Here is a 17243-nt window from a genome sequence, read left to right as displayed (position 1 = left end):
TGCACACTTGAAATTGTAGTCACGGTTCACTGACCGTTTGGAAGAATCTGAGGGTCCCAAAGAATGATGCTCTATCGACTCAGCCTGTGCCGTGTAAGTGGGCTGCTGGCAGGTTTGTTTGCAGCATAGTTTATTGGATAGTTTAGGTCCTCTGTTGAGACCACTTATTGAAGGGGGCAAAAAAAAAAGCTGCTTCCCAGATCTGACCATGCCAATCAGTGACAATGCCACCGGTCGGTCACCAAGAGCTCAGTGGGAGTGGTCCCAGATGAAAGTTGTTTCATGCCAGTTCACCAAATATCCAGTCTGTGGCCCAGCGGCTTTGACTTTCAAGCGTTTGGAGCTGGTAAAGATGTTTCGGACCATGAGTGTCTTCGGTGGACAAGCCAGATGCTGCCCCACATGCCTCATAACCACTGGCGCGCTGGAGGGACCACATCAAGGACATTCTGCCCACAGCCAGGTGACAGAATGCCAGATCTGACAAGATCAAGAAAAAAATGGGACTTCGATAAAAATACCGAATGTCCTAAACAAACACCATGACCTGTTAGCACCTGTGTTGCAAACCATAATGCACAAAAGAAGAAGGAGAGAGAGAGCAAGAAGGAAAGTGACTCCCATAGAGGGAAGTTGGGGGTGGGGGTGGGGAGTTGGGGGATGGTGGACAGGAAATGGGGGACAGCTGTGGTGGGAAATGTACACTGGTGGAGGGATGAGTGCCGGATGATTGTATGGCTGAAACCCAATCATGAACAGCTTTATAATGGTCTATCTCATGGATATTCAATTAAAAAAAACCCAAAAAGGTAATGTGGAGTTCATGCCCAATTCAATCAGCTTAATCAATGACTGAATAAATAGCAGTACTCCTCCATTAATAAAAAAAAAACAGGGTTCATGGGAAGCATCAGGTTCTCTGTGGGGGATCTTGGGGGCATGTGGGTCATCAGAGGAAAATAACTGAAGCTGCCCTGGCCCCCATGATTGGCAGTTTAGGGAGTTGAAATGAGCTGGAGTATATCCAAATTGTTTAAGTTGATTTAAAAATATGTATATTTTGGAAGACTGTAGCTCTCACAGTGATCCCTTGGGCCCTTTATCACCCCACAGAGAAACACGCTTTGCCTTTTTGTTTATTTGTTTTGTATTTTGTTTTTGCCTTTTAGGTCACACCTGGCGATGTTCCAAGGTTACTCCTGGCTCTGCACTCAGGAATGATTCCTGGCGGTGCTCAGGGGACCCTTTGGGGTGCTGAGGATTGAATCCGGGTCAGCCAAGTGCCAGGCAAAATGCCCTCCCCGCTGGACTATTGTTGACTGAATGACTCCGTTTCCCCTTTCCCAGCCCCAGATGCTGGCAGAGGCCAGGAAATAGTTAGGGTCAGCGGAGTTGCTTCTTCCAGATGTTTCATGAAAGGGGAGTGATCTGGGGTGCAGCCTTTTGTGTTGAATCTGACAGTTCTCGTCCCCCTCCCCCCACCCCCTCTCCCCCCAGTGTCGTGACTTTATTTTGTAGTCCATATCATCTTTTTTGGGACTTTTGGGACTGAAGAGTGTCCCATCTATGTAGGTGACTTGCATTTTGTTTTTATCCATCCACTGGTGGAAGTTAGGGTTGTTCAGCTTTATTGTTTGTTTGCTTTTGGTGTTTAAACCCAACCGTGCTCGGGCTCACTCTTGGGTCTTTGCTCAGGGGGACACTCCTGGTGGGATTTAGGGGACCATATTGGGTGCCCTGGGCATCGAACCCGGGTTGGTTTCATGAAAGGCAAGTGCCCTACCCACTGTGTTGTCTTTCTGGCCCCCATTTTTATATTTCACCTCTGTGAGTAATACTACTACGTTCAGCATAGCTCTCGTTTGAATGTTTATTTTCAGTTTGTATGAGTATATGGGGTCTTTTAATTTATTATTTAATTTAACTTATTTATTTTTGGTTTGGGGCCATATCTGGGGATGCTCAGGGCTTACAGTGACGCATGTGAAGTGCTGGCTCATAGGGCTATTTCATTCATGGTATTTACCATAGGAAGTTGGTCTTGTCATGTCCTGGGTTTTCTAAAACTTTTCCATGATAATTATCATTATCAAGCATTTGTTTACCACTTCATACACATACACCACAACGCTGAGCACTTCACTCTCACAACAGCCCTAGGTGGTGAAGATATCTGCTCCCCTGCGCCCCCCTCTCCTGCCCCCATTCCAGATGAGACATGCATCTCTCCTTTGTCCTTGCGAAAGCTCCTTTCTCGGTGTTCAGATGCTTTTATGATCTGGCTCATCTTTTTCCGCACCCTTGCTGACCTTTTCTTTTCTCTTACCCTTCAAGACTCAGATTAAGGACCACCTTCTCCAGAAACATTTCCTGGACAACCCCTCTTATTTCCTGGCCCTTCCTGCTGTTGCTCCCGGTGTTGAGGGTGGGGGAGAGAAAGAGAGAGAGATTTGTTTCAGAAAGTGCTGTTGCTCCCGGTGTTGAAAAAGAGAGAGAGGAAGAGAGACAGGAGGGAGAGAGACAGAGAGAGGGAGGGAGGGAGGCGGGGGAGAGAGAAAGAGAGAGAGAGATTTGTTCCAGAAAACATTGTTGCTCCCGGTGTTAAAAGAGAGACAGAAAGAGAGAGAGAGAGAGAGAAAGAAAAAGAGAGAGTTGCTAGGAGTTGAGTATTTTAATTCAGTTGAAACAGAAAACAGAAGTCCCAGGACTGGCCATCAATGGTGAACTGTAAGATCCAAGGACAGAACAGGAAGAACAAAGGAACACTCTTATCTCACCAAGGAAGAGGAGAGAAAAGGCCAAGAGATTATTTTTCCACTTGAGACCACTTCCTCCTTCTCCGCAAGTCCTTTTTCCTAAGGAGTTGCTCTTGACTTAAGTTTGAGATTTCCAGCCCCCATTTATAGCTGCTATTAAAAGAAACTTTTAAAACAACTGGAAATGTCAGGTAGCATTTTTCTCACCAGGATTTCTAAGTTTTTAAGGGCTGAATGTTCAGTCAGCTTTCCAGGCCTACTCAGTTTCCTGCTAAGTGGGTCAGGAAGGCCTGGCGACTGGCATTGATGAAGCTGAGACCCTAGTTCTCCCACTGGCAACTGTCCTGGGAGCAAAGAATTGGGGATGCCCAAATGGGGGGTACACCCTGGAACAGATGTCCAAAGTGTGCGTCTCCTCTCCCTCAGAATGTCTTTTGGGTCCAAGGACCGGAAACCCTTTAGAGTTTTTGAGAGCAAAGGATTTAGTGAGCAGGGACCGAGGGCTTATAGGAGCCCGGGGCATTATGGGAGCCTATTGCTGGGAAACTGTCTGTCTGCATCTTTCCCACTCAGCTCCCATTGATGTCGGTGGGCTCCATGGGTGGCTCATGTGAAGTGGGGAGGAGAAAGATGGTCACTTTCTCCTGATCTGCCTCTGCCATCTGGGACCCAGGGTTAGTGGGTTCTTGTCTCTCTTCACAGAAAGGAATTTCAGGAGTAGACAAGCAATGCAATAAATAGATTATAGATTTTATTTTGAGGGTTTTTGAAGGTGTGTGTGTGGGGGAGAGAGAGAGAGAGAGAGAGAGAGAGAGAGAGAGAGAGAGAGAGAGAGAGAAGAGAGAGGAGAGAGAGAGAAAAGAGAGAGAAAAGAGAAAAGAGAGGCAAAAGAGAAGAGAGGCACTCAAGAGAGAACACGGGCTTCTCCAAGGGCTGAGAGAGCTCCTACACACACCCCAGCATGAGACACAAAAGCATGAAGCTCCACATTTCAAGAGGAGAGAAACAGGCTAGTTACATGTGCTCGGCCACGTGGGTGCAAGCAGCACATAGGCTCTGGCAGCACATGCACGCCCTTCCTTTGTTCAAGGTGGCATTTAGAGGGTTTCTCCAACCTGCCCCCACGTGGGACTTCTACCTAGGTCCAAGTCTGTTGCTAAGGAGGTTGGGGGGGTGGGTTGGGAGTGGTGATGGTTTTCTTTGAAATTTCTTTCCTGGTCTTTTGTTTCTGCAGGAGCTTCTCTGGGTCTGTTGCTGGTGCCAGATGAGGGTCTTAACAGGCTTTAGTTTCTGGTTTTTTTTTTTTTTTCTGTTTTTCCTGTTTTCTGCAAGGTTGGCTTTTGCCATTGCCTTGGGAGGGCCCTTCCCTATCCTGCCTACATCACCATGATCCTGCCTGTTGAGTATCTCCTTCTAGGAGCATGCAAAAAAAAAAAAAAGCCTTTATTTCCCCTTTGTCCTTTCCCTAGATTTTGGCGAGGCTGCCACAGAGCCCACAAGAGACCCACCTGAGATTCTGTGGGCTTAGAATGTGCTGTGTTAGAACAGTCTCTTAATACTAGGAATTGAATTGGCCAAATTGGCCAAGTTGAATTGGATTTTTTTTTTTGTCTTTTGGGGAACCTTTTTTTTTTTTTTTTTAATTGTGTATGGTCTAATTCCCGAGTACTTGTCATAAATCCTTCATGTGGAAAAAAATGTTCCTTGGTCCAACCTCGTGCCCTAAGGAATGACCTTCAGAATGGGTGGTGGGTATTGTTCATTTTTCTTGGTATCGATTTTTCTCCTCCTTCCTAAGAGCGCCCTGGTTTTGTTTGCGTCCTCCCCCACCCCTACTCCCAGCTTTAAGGGCGGGTCTTGATCAGAGAGATGCAGACTTTTCCAGATAACAGCCAGAGTCAATATTTTCAGCTTGGAGGCAGCATATGGTCTGTGTCACAACTAGCTGTGAAACAAGAGCTTCCCGTGGCAGGGTGGGTACAGCTGTGGACAATCTGTAGATGAACGAATATGTTCTTGTTCCAGTCAAATTTTATTTATGACATCAGGCAACAGGCCAAGGGTGGCCCATGGGTTGTCGCTTGCCAGCCCCGACGAAGCCAGAATTTCCCTGTCTCACTTTGGTGACAATTTGGCCCCGATAAATTTCTGTGTGGGCTGCCCTGCGCGGTCTAGAATGTCCAATGACATTTCCAGGCTCTTCCAGTTAGAGGCAAATAATATCCCGCTTCCAGTTGTGACAACTAAAAATGTTTGCAGGCTTTGTCAAATGTCCTGGGGTGTGTTTCCCCGTTGATTGATGCTGGGCCAAGGACCTCGGGTGACTCATGCTGGTCCCCATAGGATTTGGGGAGAGGTTCTGTCTTTCCTCTTCTAGACTCGAACAAGAAAATATTAGTGCAAAGTACACCATGCAGCCATGCTGGGAATTAGAGCCAGGGCAGAGGGGAAGGACAGTGGGAACTGGCTTTTGGGGGGCAGCTGAACACATAAGACCTGAAACCTCCCAGAAGGAGGACTTCCTGTCAGGTGACAGGACTTCCTATCAGATGCAGCATCTCCTGATGAATTTAATCTTGTGACTCTGTGACTGTTCCCTTCTGTTCTGCCTTGTTGTAGCCTGGGGGCCATACTCTTGGCTGTTGTGGCTGTCCCTTGGCAGCGGAGCCTATGGGAGATAGGCTGGTTATGGTGTTTGCACACTTGGCCTTTGCTTTTTCTTGCTTTTATTGGAAATTTTTGAGAGGGGGGTTCAATCCCCGACACCCCATCTGGTCCCCCAAGCACTATCAGGTGTCATCCCTGAGCGCTGAGCCAGGAATAAGCCCTGAGCACTGTTGGGTGAGTGTGGCCTAGAAACAAAAATTTAAAAATTATTACATTTTAGGAAACATGGTTGTAACAGGGTTAACGTTTATTGTGTTGATGTACAAAGTGACTGCCCTACCACCACCCTGCGCCAATTTTGACTTATTTATTTATGTAAATATTTTCATTTAAAATTATTTTTTTTTATTGAATCACAGTGATATACACATTTACAAAGTTGTCATGATTGGATTTCAGTCATGTAATGTTCCAACATCCATCCCTTCTCCAGTGCACATTTCCAACCACCAATATCCCCAATTTCCCCACTTCCAGGCTGCCTCTATGGCAGGCACTTTTCTTCTCTCTCTCTCTCTCTCTCTCTCTCTCTCTCTCTCTACCGTCTCTCTCTATCCTGTCTCTCTATCTCTGTCTCTGTCTCTCTCTCTCTGTGTCTCCTCTTCTTTTGGGCATTATGGTTTGCAATATAGATACTGAAAGGCTATCAGGTATATTCCTTTACCTACTTTTAACACTCAGTTCCTGATAATTTCTGGCTGCTATTGTCATGTTGGTCCCTTCTCTATCCTCACTGCCTTTTGCGCCTCCCCTGCCCCCACCCTCCCCGCCAACCCCACAGATACTCTTATGGCAAGCTCGCAACCACTGACCAGTCCTCCTGGGCCCTGTTTACCCTGGTCTTGGACATTAATCTCATATTATCTATACATTTTCTATATCCCACAAATGGATTCCTGTGAGCCCTCTTGTCCGCCTCTGCCACTTCCCGTGTCCCCTCTCATCTGCCTCTTGGTTCCTTTCACCTCTCCCTTGGCACCCCCAGTGCTTGCTGATCTGAGTTTTGTAGTTCAAGGTCAGCATTTGATCGCCTTGTGTCTGCTCCCTTGCTTTGTTTATGTGACACCCCTGAGTGAGAGGACCCAGTGTTTCTCCTTCCTGCTCTGCCCGATTTCTCTTCCCTTGCTGCCCTCCAGTTCATCCACACTGCAGAGACCTGCCTGATTCCGCCTTTCCTTGCAGCTGCATCGTACTCTGCAGTGTGTCTTTTCCAGGACTTCTTTAACCGTCGGTCTGTGGTCAGACATCTGGGTGGTTTCCATCTCCTGGTTCGTATCCTGAGCGCTGCCGTGGACACAGGTGTGCTTGTGTCTTCCAGTGAATGTTTTTGTGTTTGAGAGGAGTTGACACACTTAGTCATGAGTCTCTCCGGGCTTGCTTTAATTTATTTTTGAACAAATATATTTCTTTTCTTTTTTTTTATTGAATCACTGTGAGATACAGTTACAAAGCTTTCATGTTTGAGTTTCAGTCAAAGTAATTGAACAGCCATCCCCCCACCAGTGCACATTCTTCACCACCACTGTTCCCAGTAGCCCCCTCCCACCCAACCCAATCCTCCCCCTGCCTCTATGGCAGACAATTTCCCCCATCCTCTCTCTCTACTTTTGGGCATTATGGTCTGCAATATAGATACTGACAGGCCATTCACGTTTGGTCCGTTATCTACTTTCAGCACACATCTCCCATCCTGAACGATCCCTCCTACCATCATTGACTTAGTGATCCCTTCTCTATCCCAGCTGCCTTCTCCCCCAGCTCATGAGGCAGGCTTCCAACTATGGAGCAATATTCCTGGCCCTGTCTCTACTGTCTTTGGGTGTCAGTCTCATGTTATTTTATATTCCACAAATGAGTGCTGTCATTCTGTCTGTCCCTCTCTTTCTGACTCATTTCACTTAGCATGATACTCTCCATGTCCATCCACTTATAAGCAAATTTCATGACTTCATCTCTCCTAACAGCCGCATAGCATTCCACTGTGTAGATGTAACAAAGTTTCTTTAACCAGTCTTCTGTTCTCGGGCACTCCAGTTGTTTCCAGGTTCTGGCTATTGTGAACAGTGTTGCAATGAACATGCAGGTGCAGATGTCATGAGCACACAGGTTTAGCTGTGGAGCCTATGGTCTACTAGAGGTCCCAAATGCTCAGCATGAAGGCGGTTCTGGGGATTGAACCCGCATCCCAGGCCTGCACAGTCAGCACTTTGCAGATACTGCCTGTATCTGTGAGTGAAGGTTGGACATGAGTGGTCAGCAGAAAGGGCAGCAGTGGGGGGGGGGGGGGGGGGGTGTGGCCAGACCAGGGTCCTTGCCTGCATCTTTTTTTTTTTTTATTGTAGGAGTACTGCTATTTATTCAGCCACTATTTAGCTGATTAAATTGGGCATGAACTCCACCTTAATTTTTTTAATTTAATTTTTTCTTTTCATATTTATTTATTGAATCACTGTGGGAAAAGTTACTAAGCTTTCAGGTTTAAGTCTCGGTCATACAATATCAAACACCTTTCCCTTCACCAGTACTCATTTTTCACCACCAAGAGCCCCAGTAAAACCCCCCTCCCACCCCTCCAAATGTCTGTGAGGCAGATGATTTCTACTTAACTCTTCTCTCCATTGATTACATTCATTATTTCGACAAAAGATGCACCGTTATTGTTTAGAATTTCCCCCCAAACAATCAGAATTGCTGAAAAGGCATTGTGAAATATTTTGTTTTCTACAGCTGGTTATGAGAATCATATAATGTCATGCAGCCACGATTTTGGATTTCTGCAAAGAGCCAGATAATTATGAGATTGGTTTCTGTGTGTTTGGTGTTATGGCCGTGCCAGAGAGCTGCTCGTGGGGGGTAACTCGTGACCTCGGTAGGGTGTAAAGGATGTGCCGGTACTGCCTCCCTTCCCATGAGACTGCAGTTGCTCCGTCACCGCCGGCTCGTACCTGGCTTTTCTATAAGCTCTGAGGCGGCGGCCACCTTGCTGCCAGGGGGGAAAAAGGCGGAAGGGAGCAACACCCTTTCCCTCCCAGGGAGGCATGGTGCCGTCGTTTAACGCATGGTCCATTCACTTTTCTTCTGCAAGCTGCTGGACTCTGGACTAAGTCCTTTTGCCTCTGGAGCCATGGCCATGCCAGAGAGCCGCTTGTGGGGGGGGGGGGGGGCAACTCGTGACCTCGGTAGGGCGTGAAGGACGAGCTGGTAACGCCCCCCTTCCCATGAGACTGCAGTTGCCCTCTGGCTCATACCTGGCTTTCCAATAAGCTCTGAGCTGGCGGCCACCTTGTATGCAGTCCAGATGCATTTCTGCCAAAAGCTGCTGGGTTTCAAGATTTGTTTCTGAGTCTCCGGTATCATGGCTATTAATCAGCTTGATCAGGAGCCAGAGAGCCCGTTTGTAGGCGGTGACTCGGGGTCTCGTTGGGATGGGGAGAAAGAGTCGGCTCCACCCCCATGTGGTGAGGCCCTGTGTGTCTTGTCACTGCAGGCCCAAACCTGACTGTTCAGTGGCCTCTGGAGGATGGTGGTCACCAGGCCGCCAGGGGGAACAGGCCAAGGCACGAAACCTATTCTCACTTGGAGTGGCCCAGCACCAGTAAACTACTGCAGGAACAGGACACATTTCTGCCAAAAGCCTTTGGGTTCCGAGATTCGTTTCTGAGACTCTGGGATCGTGGCCATTAAGCAGTTTGATCAGGAACCAGAGAGGCCATGCATCCAATTTTATAGCTGAGCCGGAGGTGGTTTGTGGGTGTGTCTCCCACATACCTAACTTTTGGCCATTTACTTTGTTGGTAAACTTTGCCCCAAGTTTCCGGGGTCTGGCGAAAGGCACAGCAGCAATTTTGGGGTATCTGAAAGTCTGACGTTGCCATCAGGCTGCTGACGCACTCACCTCACAGGTACAGATTGACCTGCTGGCAGCACCATACCCCCAAGACTGCATCTTTTTTTAAATTTAATTTTATTTTTTAAAATTTGTTCACAATAATTAATTTCATTTAATATTCAAACACCAATCCCACCACCATGCATCTTCCCACCAGCATGAAAGGAAAGTGTGTGAAGATTGTTGTGTTTCATCCTGGAGCGAGTAAGTCCTTGTCTAAGAGATTACAAACATGCATGTTAAACCCAAACAAATGCGTGCTGCTCTTGGTACATCAGTGGGGTAAAGTATGAGAGGTCAGGTGGCTGCAAATGCAGCCCTATGCTCCAGGAATTTTGAAATTTAGAATATGGTTACAGAGCAGATTCACTCATGGGTAAGACCTTTGTTGCTCTCTCCCCGGAGCTTTATTTCAGAGTCTTGGAATCTTGGCCATTGATAAGATTATAGGGCATGGGAAGATGGGGGGCAGTTTGTGGGTGTGACTGCCGAGCTACTGGAAAACTGGGGAGCTGGGGGAGGAGGCCCAGTCCTGCTCCGAGGGAATTTGGATATCTCAGTCATGGGTTCCATGCACCTGGGTTTTTCTACAGGTCCCCTGTGGGTGAGGCTCGTCCAAGCATGTGGAGAGACCATGAGCATGGCAGTGATTGAGTTCTGGAGGTTTTCAGCTGCCTGGGTTCTTCTGGGGCAGGGAGGGAAACTCAACCCGGCCACTCTGAGTTGCTCTGGTGAAGACAGCCTCTTGCCTACATCTTTTCATTCAGCTCCATCATGACCCGCCTTACCTCCGAACCTCGCTGTCGCAGTGGTGACATCTGGTGTCATTTGGTTATTTTCCTGTGAACTTACTCAGTGATTCAGAGGTGCTGAGATGGTCTGATCAGTCGCAGATAATTTTTCTTTTTTCTTGTTGGAGCAGGAGGAAGGCAGAGGTTTAATTATAAGTATACATAGAGAATTTTTTTTTTTTTTTTGCTTTTTGGGTCACACCTAGAGATTCACAGGAGTTACTCCTGGCTCATGCACTCAGGAATTACTTCTGGCAATTCTCAGGGGGACCATATGGGATGCTGGCAATCGAACCCGGGTCGGCTGCATGCAAGGCAAACGCCCTGCCCGCTGTACTATCACTCCAGCCCCTACATAGAGAAAATACTGTTACACTAGTTTTATATAGAGAAAAATATGAAATAGAGTGGCTAATGTAATTTATATAAACAGGAGCAAAGAAATTAAGTTCACTTTCCTAGCAGAATTATTTTACTCTGAAGTGGGTAAAAAGAGAGGTATCACAAAAATTAAATGTATTCTGTAAAGTTATTTTATAAGTTATTTGCCACCCTAAAGTAAGTTTATTTGACATAAAATTATTTGGGAGTATTTTAAAGAAATAACAGAGGGGAAAAATCCAAAAACCAAGACATTTGTAAGAGACATTTACATGTCTGAAGGAAATCTTCACACAGATAATTTTTTTCAATGGCATCTTCAGAGGAAGGAGCTTGGCTCAGAAAAAACAAACCAGGGATTGGAGCGATACAAGTGATAACCTTGCACTCGGCCGACCCAGCTTCGATTCCCAGCATCCCATATGGTCCCCTGAGCACTGCCAGGAGTAATTCTTGAGTGCAGAGCCAGGAGAAACCCCTGTGCACCGCCGGGTGTGACCCAAAAAGCAACAAACAAACGAACAAAAACAAAGAAAACCCCAACAAACTGGCCATCCTGCCTAGTAAACCAAAGTGGCTGCCGAGATCACAGAAAGCCGATTTCTGTTCCATGTAAACGGTCTTTCTTCTTAGGACCATACCCTTGTTAGGATCATGCCTCTCTGTCTCGCCACCTCTTTCCTCTGTTCCCCTGCTCCAACTCTTGACAGAGATCAGGGTGTTCAAAGTGCATGGCGAACAAAACCAATAACACAGCAGTTCTAGGGGGTGCCTAGCCAGCTATGGAGGGTCCTGGGGAGGATTTAGGTGCTGGGTTCAGGTTGAGAGCTCGGGCTTCAGAACTTGGCACTGTAAGAAAGACGCCAGGGGCTGGAGTGATAGTACAGCAGGTAGGGTGTTTGCCTTGCACACAGCTGACCTGGGTTCGATTCCCAGCATCCCATATGGTCCCATGGGCAACGCCAGGAGCAATTCCTGAGTGCAGAGCCAGGAGTAACTCCTGAGCACTGCTGGGTGTGACCCAAAAAAACAAAACCAAAAAACCCCCACATAAACAAAAAAGAAAAACACCCACATTTCTCATCCCTCTAGGAGCCTCTGAGCACTGTAGGGTTGATGGGGGTTGGGCCCTAGCTTTGCACTGTCTGGCCCAGTTGGATGAGTATTTCTGGGACAGGCCTTCAGGCCCCTCAAAAGACACCCTCAGCCCTCCAAGATGAGGCCTCCTTAGACTGGAGGATTGGGAAGGTCCAAGTGGACACAGAGTGGGGGGACGGGGGGTGACGGAGCCAGGAAAGGAGAGGGGGAAGGAGACAGAATCCAGTGAGTGTCGACAGTTCTCCAGGTAAGGGATGCAGGTGGCTGAGCACGGAGGGGGCACAGGCTGGGGCCGGGAGGGGGATGGGGCAGGTCTCCCAGCATCTGCATCTGGGAAGGTGGCAGCCCTTGGGCCATCATCGCCTCCTTATGCAAAATTACACGCAGGTGACTCTGAGGCTTGGCAAGCGGGGCTGGCACTTAGCCGTAACCCTACCCGCCACCCCAGACTTGTGGAAGCCCTGTTGTCTGCTGTGGTCTCATCGCCTGCTTTCCACAGGCTGCCGGGGCCGGCCTAGATCAAACAGCCTCGGCTCCCCTCCTTGCCAGCTTTCCTTCGGCCTTGTCTACCCTGCTGTGCCCAGTGAGGGCTGGCACCGGTGCCAGGTTCAGAACCAGCATTCTCGGCAAGGAAGGGGGAAGCAGCCAGGCCGGGGAGCCAGGGGCGGGCTGAGCCATCCATTTGCCATCTGCAGCTTGCGTGAGTTCTCTCTGTGTGATCTGAGAATTTTTCTGTATTAAAAGGGATTTTTTTTCTCTTCCAGAAATAGTTTTTGTTTTGTGTCACACCTAGTTGTACTCAGGAATGATTCGTAGCAGGCTCAGGGGACTCTTTGGGGGTGTCGGGGATTGAACCTGGATTGATAGTGTGCAAGGCACTGCACTACCCACTGAACTACCCGGCCCCAATTTACAATACTGTGAACGATGACCGAGTTTCAAGTATATGATATTCCAACCATCAGGGTGTCAGCACCCCATCAGTGTCTCAGGGGCCCCTCCAACCACCAGGGCCCCTTCGTCAACTCAGTTCTGTAGACTGACTCTCAGGATCTGTTGGCCATTTGTTATCATAGCCCCTGACTCCATATATAAGAGAGATCATTTTGTATCTGTCCCTCTTCCCCTCATGTCACGTGGCACTGTACCTCCTGATTGCATTCATGTTGCAGAAAATCACACATTTTTATCTTTTCTTCTAGTAGTATTTCATTGTTTTTTCTTTTTTTCTAAACTTCTATTGTTGTCAGCAAACTTTGCTTCTCATTGTCTTTTATTTATTTATTCTAAATTTATTTTATTTACTTATTTATTTTTCTTTATAGAACTCCAGCTCCACGTAGAACTTCTCAATTTCTCCTTCAGCATAATTGGATGTTGATGCATAGACAACGAAGATAGAAACTGCCGGCAGTGAGCCACATCTATTCAAGTGTAATCGTCCGATTTGGGTTGTTAGGCATTCGAATGAATCAATGCTTATGGCCAAGTTCGTGTTGACAAGGACACCGACACCAACCGACGCCTCTTTTGTCACATGTTCTGAGGAACAGTTCTTCTTCAGTGTTGAAAACAGCGTGATGTGATTGATGCCTTCTCTTCTAAGTCAGACCAATGATGTCGTGCTTGATCTTTCGCACTTGTATCATCAGGTCCTCGATGGGTGCATCAGATGCCAGCGTACGTGCATTGAAAGTACAGACCATCATTTTTGTCCTTCTTTGTTTTGGCAACCTAGTTCTGCCTTGAGTTTTTATCAGCCTCTCCTTCCTCATCCTTCTTAACACTGCTGTATTGGTGGCTCTTTCAGGGTCCGGGGAATGAGACCCATTGTATTTACTGGTTTTGGCATATCGAATACTGGATAGCTTGTCAGGCTCTGCCATATGAGCAGAATATTCTTCGTAGCTTGCCAGGCTCTCCAAGAAGGGTAGAGGCTTTTAGGGCAGCCTCTAATCGCCCTTGCAGGTGTTCCCATGGTTCAAACCATATTTGAACCCTATCAAATATGGTGCAGCAATCCTGGAAGATGGGTATTAAGTGTCTTATGATGTGTTGCGTGGTTTGAAAAAGAGTCCTGGAGAATGGCAGCGGCTGGGTAGTGGAGGTAGTGGAGGTAGTGGAGGTCTGCTGCTGAGGTACTGGTAGGGTGGGTCTTCTGTTTGTAATCCCAGGGTCACTGGAGGTTGGTGGAAGCAGACAGGGCAGAGTAGGGTAGGGCTTCTGGTTTTAATCCTTTGATCACCAGAGATTGGTGGGAGCAGGCAGAGGATCTCTGTTCCTGGGTCGGTTGAGCCTGGAGTCCAAGGTCACAGAGTTCCACTTACCTGGTTCTGTGGGGCTTCAGTCGTGCATGAGCATCTGGAATGTGTCCTGGAGTGTGGCGGTGGCTGGGTAGTGGAGGTAGTGGAGGAAATCCAAAATCCGACACGCCATTTCGTCAGTAAAGAAGCGTACAGCACCTGGTCCAGACAAGGTCAGACCCAAACACCTGAAGAACCTGCCATCAGTACTCATCAATACACTGGCTTGGCTCTTCACATGCTACCTGTCTGAATGCAAGGTTCCGTCCCAATCGAAAACCAGCAGGCCTGTAATACTGTACAAGAAGGGAGACATCTATAACATTGGCAACTATCACCCGATCTGCCTGTTGTCTGTCATCTACAAACTGTTCACTTGAGTCATCCTGAATAGGATTGGTAGAACACTAGATGAAGAACAACCATGCGAGCAAGCCGGGTTCTGCAAAGGATTCAGCATGATCGACCATGTCCACAAGATAATCAAGGTTTCTCAGTAGTTCAAGATGCCACTCTGTCTAACATTCATTGATTTAAAGAAGGCCTTTGATTCTGCTGAGATGGAAGCGCTCATCGAAGCCCTAGCCAAACAGGGTGTTCAAACTCAATACATCAGGATCCTCCGTGAACTGTATTACGGATTCACTACCAGGATCTCACCATTCTACAAGGAAGTCATCATTCATGTCAAGAGAGGGGTTCAGCAGGGTGATGCCATTTCACCAAAACTCTTCAGAGCCACCCTCGAGAACATCATGCGATAACTGGAATGGGAAGGAATGGGAGTGAAGATAGACGGTCGGCAACTATACCACCTCTGCTTCGCTGATGACATTGTTCTAATAACACCAAACACTAGCCAAGCGGCACAAATACTGGCTGATTTTGACTGTGAGTGTGGAAAGGTCAGACTACAGCTGAATCTCATGAAGACAATGTTTATGAGAAACAGTCTCATTCCTGATGTTCCATTCTCTCTCAATGGGATGAACATCTCCAAATGCAACAGTTATGTGTACCTAGGTCGAGAAGTCAACATGACGAATGACCTGGCACCTGAGTTGTGCAGGAGGAAGAGAGTGGCTTGGAATGCCTTCAAGAGCGTCAGAGAAATAGCTAAGAGGACGAAGAACCTCCGGCTCAGGGCACATCTCTTTGATTCCACTGTTTTTCCTGCATTAACATATGACTCAGAAACTTGGGCCTTATGAAAATAGGATGAGAATTTTATTTGGGTCTCCCAAAGAGGAATCGAAAGAGCTATGCTTGGAGTATCACGCTTCACTCAAATGAGAGAAAGAATCCGGAGTTCCGACCTCCATCAACGGTCAAGAATCAGGGATGGTCAAGAATCAGGGATGCTGTCTCGTTTGCCAAGACGTCGAAAATCAGATGGGCTGGACACGTAATGAGATTTGGGGACGACCGCTGGACTAGAGCCATTACTGACTGGATTCCCCAGGATGTCAAAAGATCGCGTGGCCGCCCACCTATGAGATGGACAGACTTCTTCATCAAGACCCTGAACGATCGGTTTGAGGGTCTTTGTGTTTCTAGAATGGGCAGACGCCATTGGGCCACACTAGCACACAACAGGGACGAATGGAGACGTTACTGGCACCTGCTCAGGCAAATTGATGAGTAAGGGGATGTCAAGTGATCAAGTGATTTATTTTTGGCTTTTTGTGTCACATTCGGTGATGCCTAGGGGTTACTCCTGGCTCTGTACATAAGATTTTTTCTTTTTTTCTTTTTTGGGGTCACACCCAACGATGCTCAGAGGTTACTCCTGGCTCTGCACTCAGGAATTACTCCTGGTGTTGCTTGGGGGATCATATGGGATGCTGGGAATCGAACCCAGGTCGACCGCATGCGAGACAAACACCCTACCTGCTGTGCCATCGCTCCAGCCCCTCTATTTCCTTTAAACTGCTGGTAGCACCTGCCTTGCCTTGCTCTACTGTTGATTAACACAGTTCAGGGCTGATTGGCTTCTGTTTCAGTGGAAATTTAAACCATAACACCCTCCCCATAGTAACATTGCTCCAGCCCCCACTGTATTTTCTTATCTGCTTATCTGCCCTTGGGCACTTGAGTTGTTTTCAGATTTTAGCTACTGTGAGCAGAGTTACAATGGATATAGGAGTGTATAGGATATAGGAGTGTAAATATCATTTCAATAGTTTTGGAGGGCTTGGGACAGATGCCCAGAAGTGGAACTTCTGGATCATATATGGAAGCTCAATCCTTAATTTATATTTTTGGGTGGGGGGCACACTCCTGCAGGGCTGGAGGACCATATGTGGTGGTGGAGATTGAACCCCAGTTGGCCACAAGCGAGGCAAGGGCTTCACCCAGTTTAGACTCTGTGATATATATCCCCTCCCCTCCTTGGGTGGGATAACTCAGCTGAACCCCTAGGGCAGAGGAGGAGGAAAAAGGGGTGTTTTGCATCTCACCCCACCCCCAGCTTCTTCATGGGATGAAGCCCCCGTTGGTCTGTGGTGATATGCGCCATCTGCTACATCTTCCCGCTCCTCTGTTGCTCTGTGTGTGAAGTCCACTCTTTTCACTCGATGCCCTATGTGGTCTAAGAGGACAGTTGGAGTGCCAACCCCCAGCCAAAGGCCCCAACACACTTGGTGCCAACAGCCAAGCGGACACACTTGTAAAGGCAAATTAGCTCTATTGACAAAGAGTGTGCGGGCTTCCTGGGGATCAATTCAGAAATAGCATGAATCACAGTCATTCCTAAATAATGTCCCCTGACGCATGGCTCTGGGGGTCGTGGGCTGTGCCACCTTGTTGGATACTTAATGATCCTCGCCCTCCCTGTGTGTTTCTCTAACCTGCAGCCATGAGACAGTGAATCAGAGCCCAGCGGCTTCAAGGTCAGAGCCCACTCGCCCCCCTTCTGTTGGGCTTACCCAGGGCTGAGATTTCACTTTCGACACTAACTAGTGACTCAGGATGATACATATTTTTTGGGGAGGTGGGCTTTTTGGGTCACACCCAGAGATGCACAGGGGTTACTCCTGACTCATGCATTCAGGAATTACTCCTGGTGGTGCTTGGGGGACCATATGGGATGCTGGGAATTGAACCCACGTCAGCTGTGTGCAAGGCAAACACCCTCCTCGCTGTGCTATTGCTCCAGCCCTGACTCTGAATGATACTTATTTGTTTCTCAGACAGGCCCACTTGATAATGCTGGGCCTATGTGTAGGCCTGACTATTTAGTCTCAGGGTGTGGCAGATGCTTGGCAGTGCTTGGGACTACCAGGGCCTTACTCAGTGCTGATCAGGACTCACCAGGTCCACGCAGGATCCAACTCAGGATTCCCTTGCTACCCCCTCA

The sequence above is a fragment of the Sorex fumeus genome, unplaced genomic scaffold, assembly GCF_029834395.1.
Source record: "Sorex fumeus unplaced genomic scaffold, SorFum_2.1 ptg000083l, whole genome shotgun sequence".
In the NCBI taxonomy this organism is placed as follows: Eukaryota; Metazoa; Chordata; class Mammalia; order Eulipotyphla; family Soricidae; genus Sorex; species Sorex fumeus.
This window is presented reverse-complemented; position numbering follows the sequence as displayed.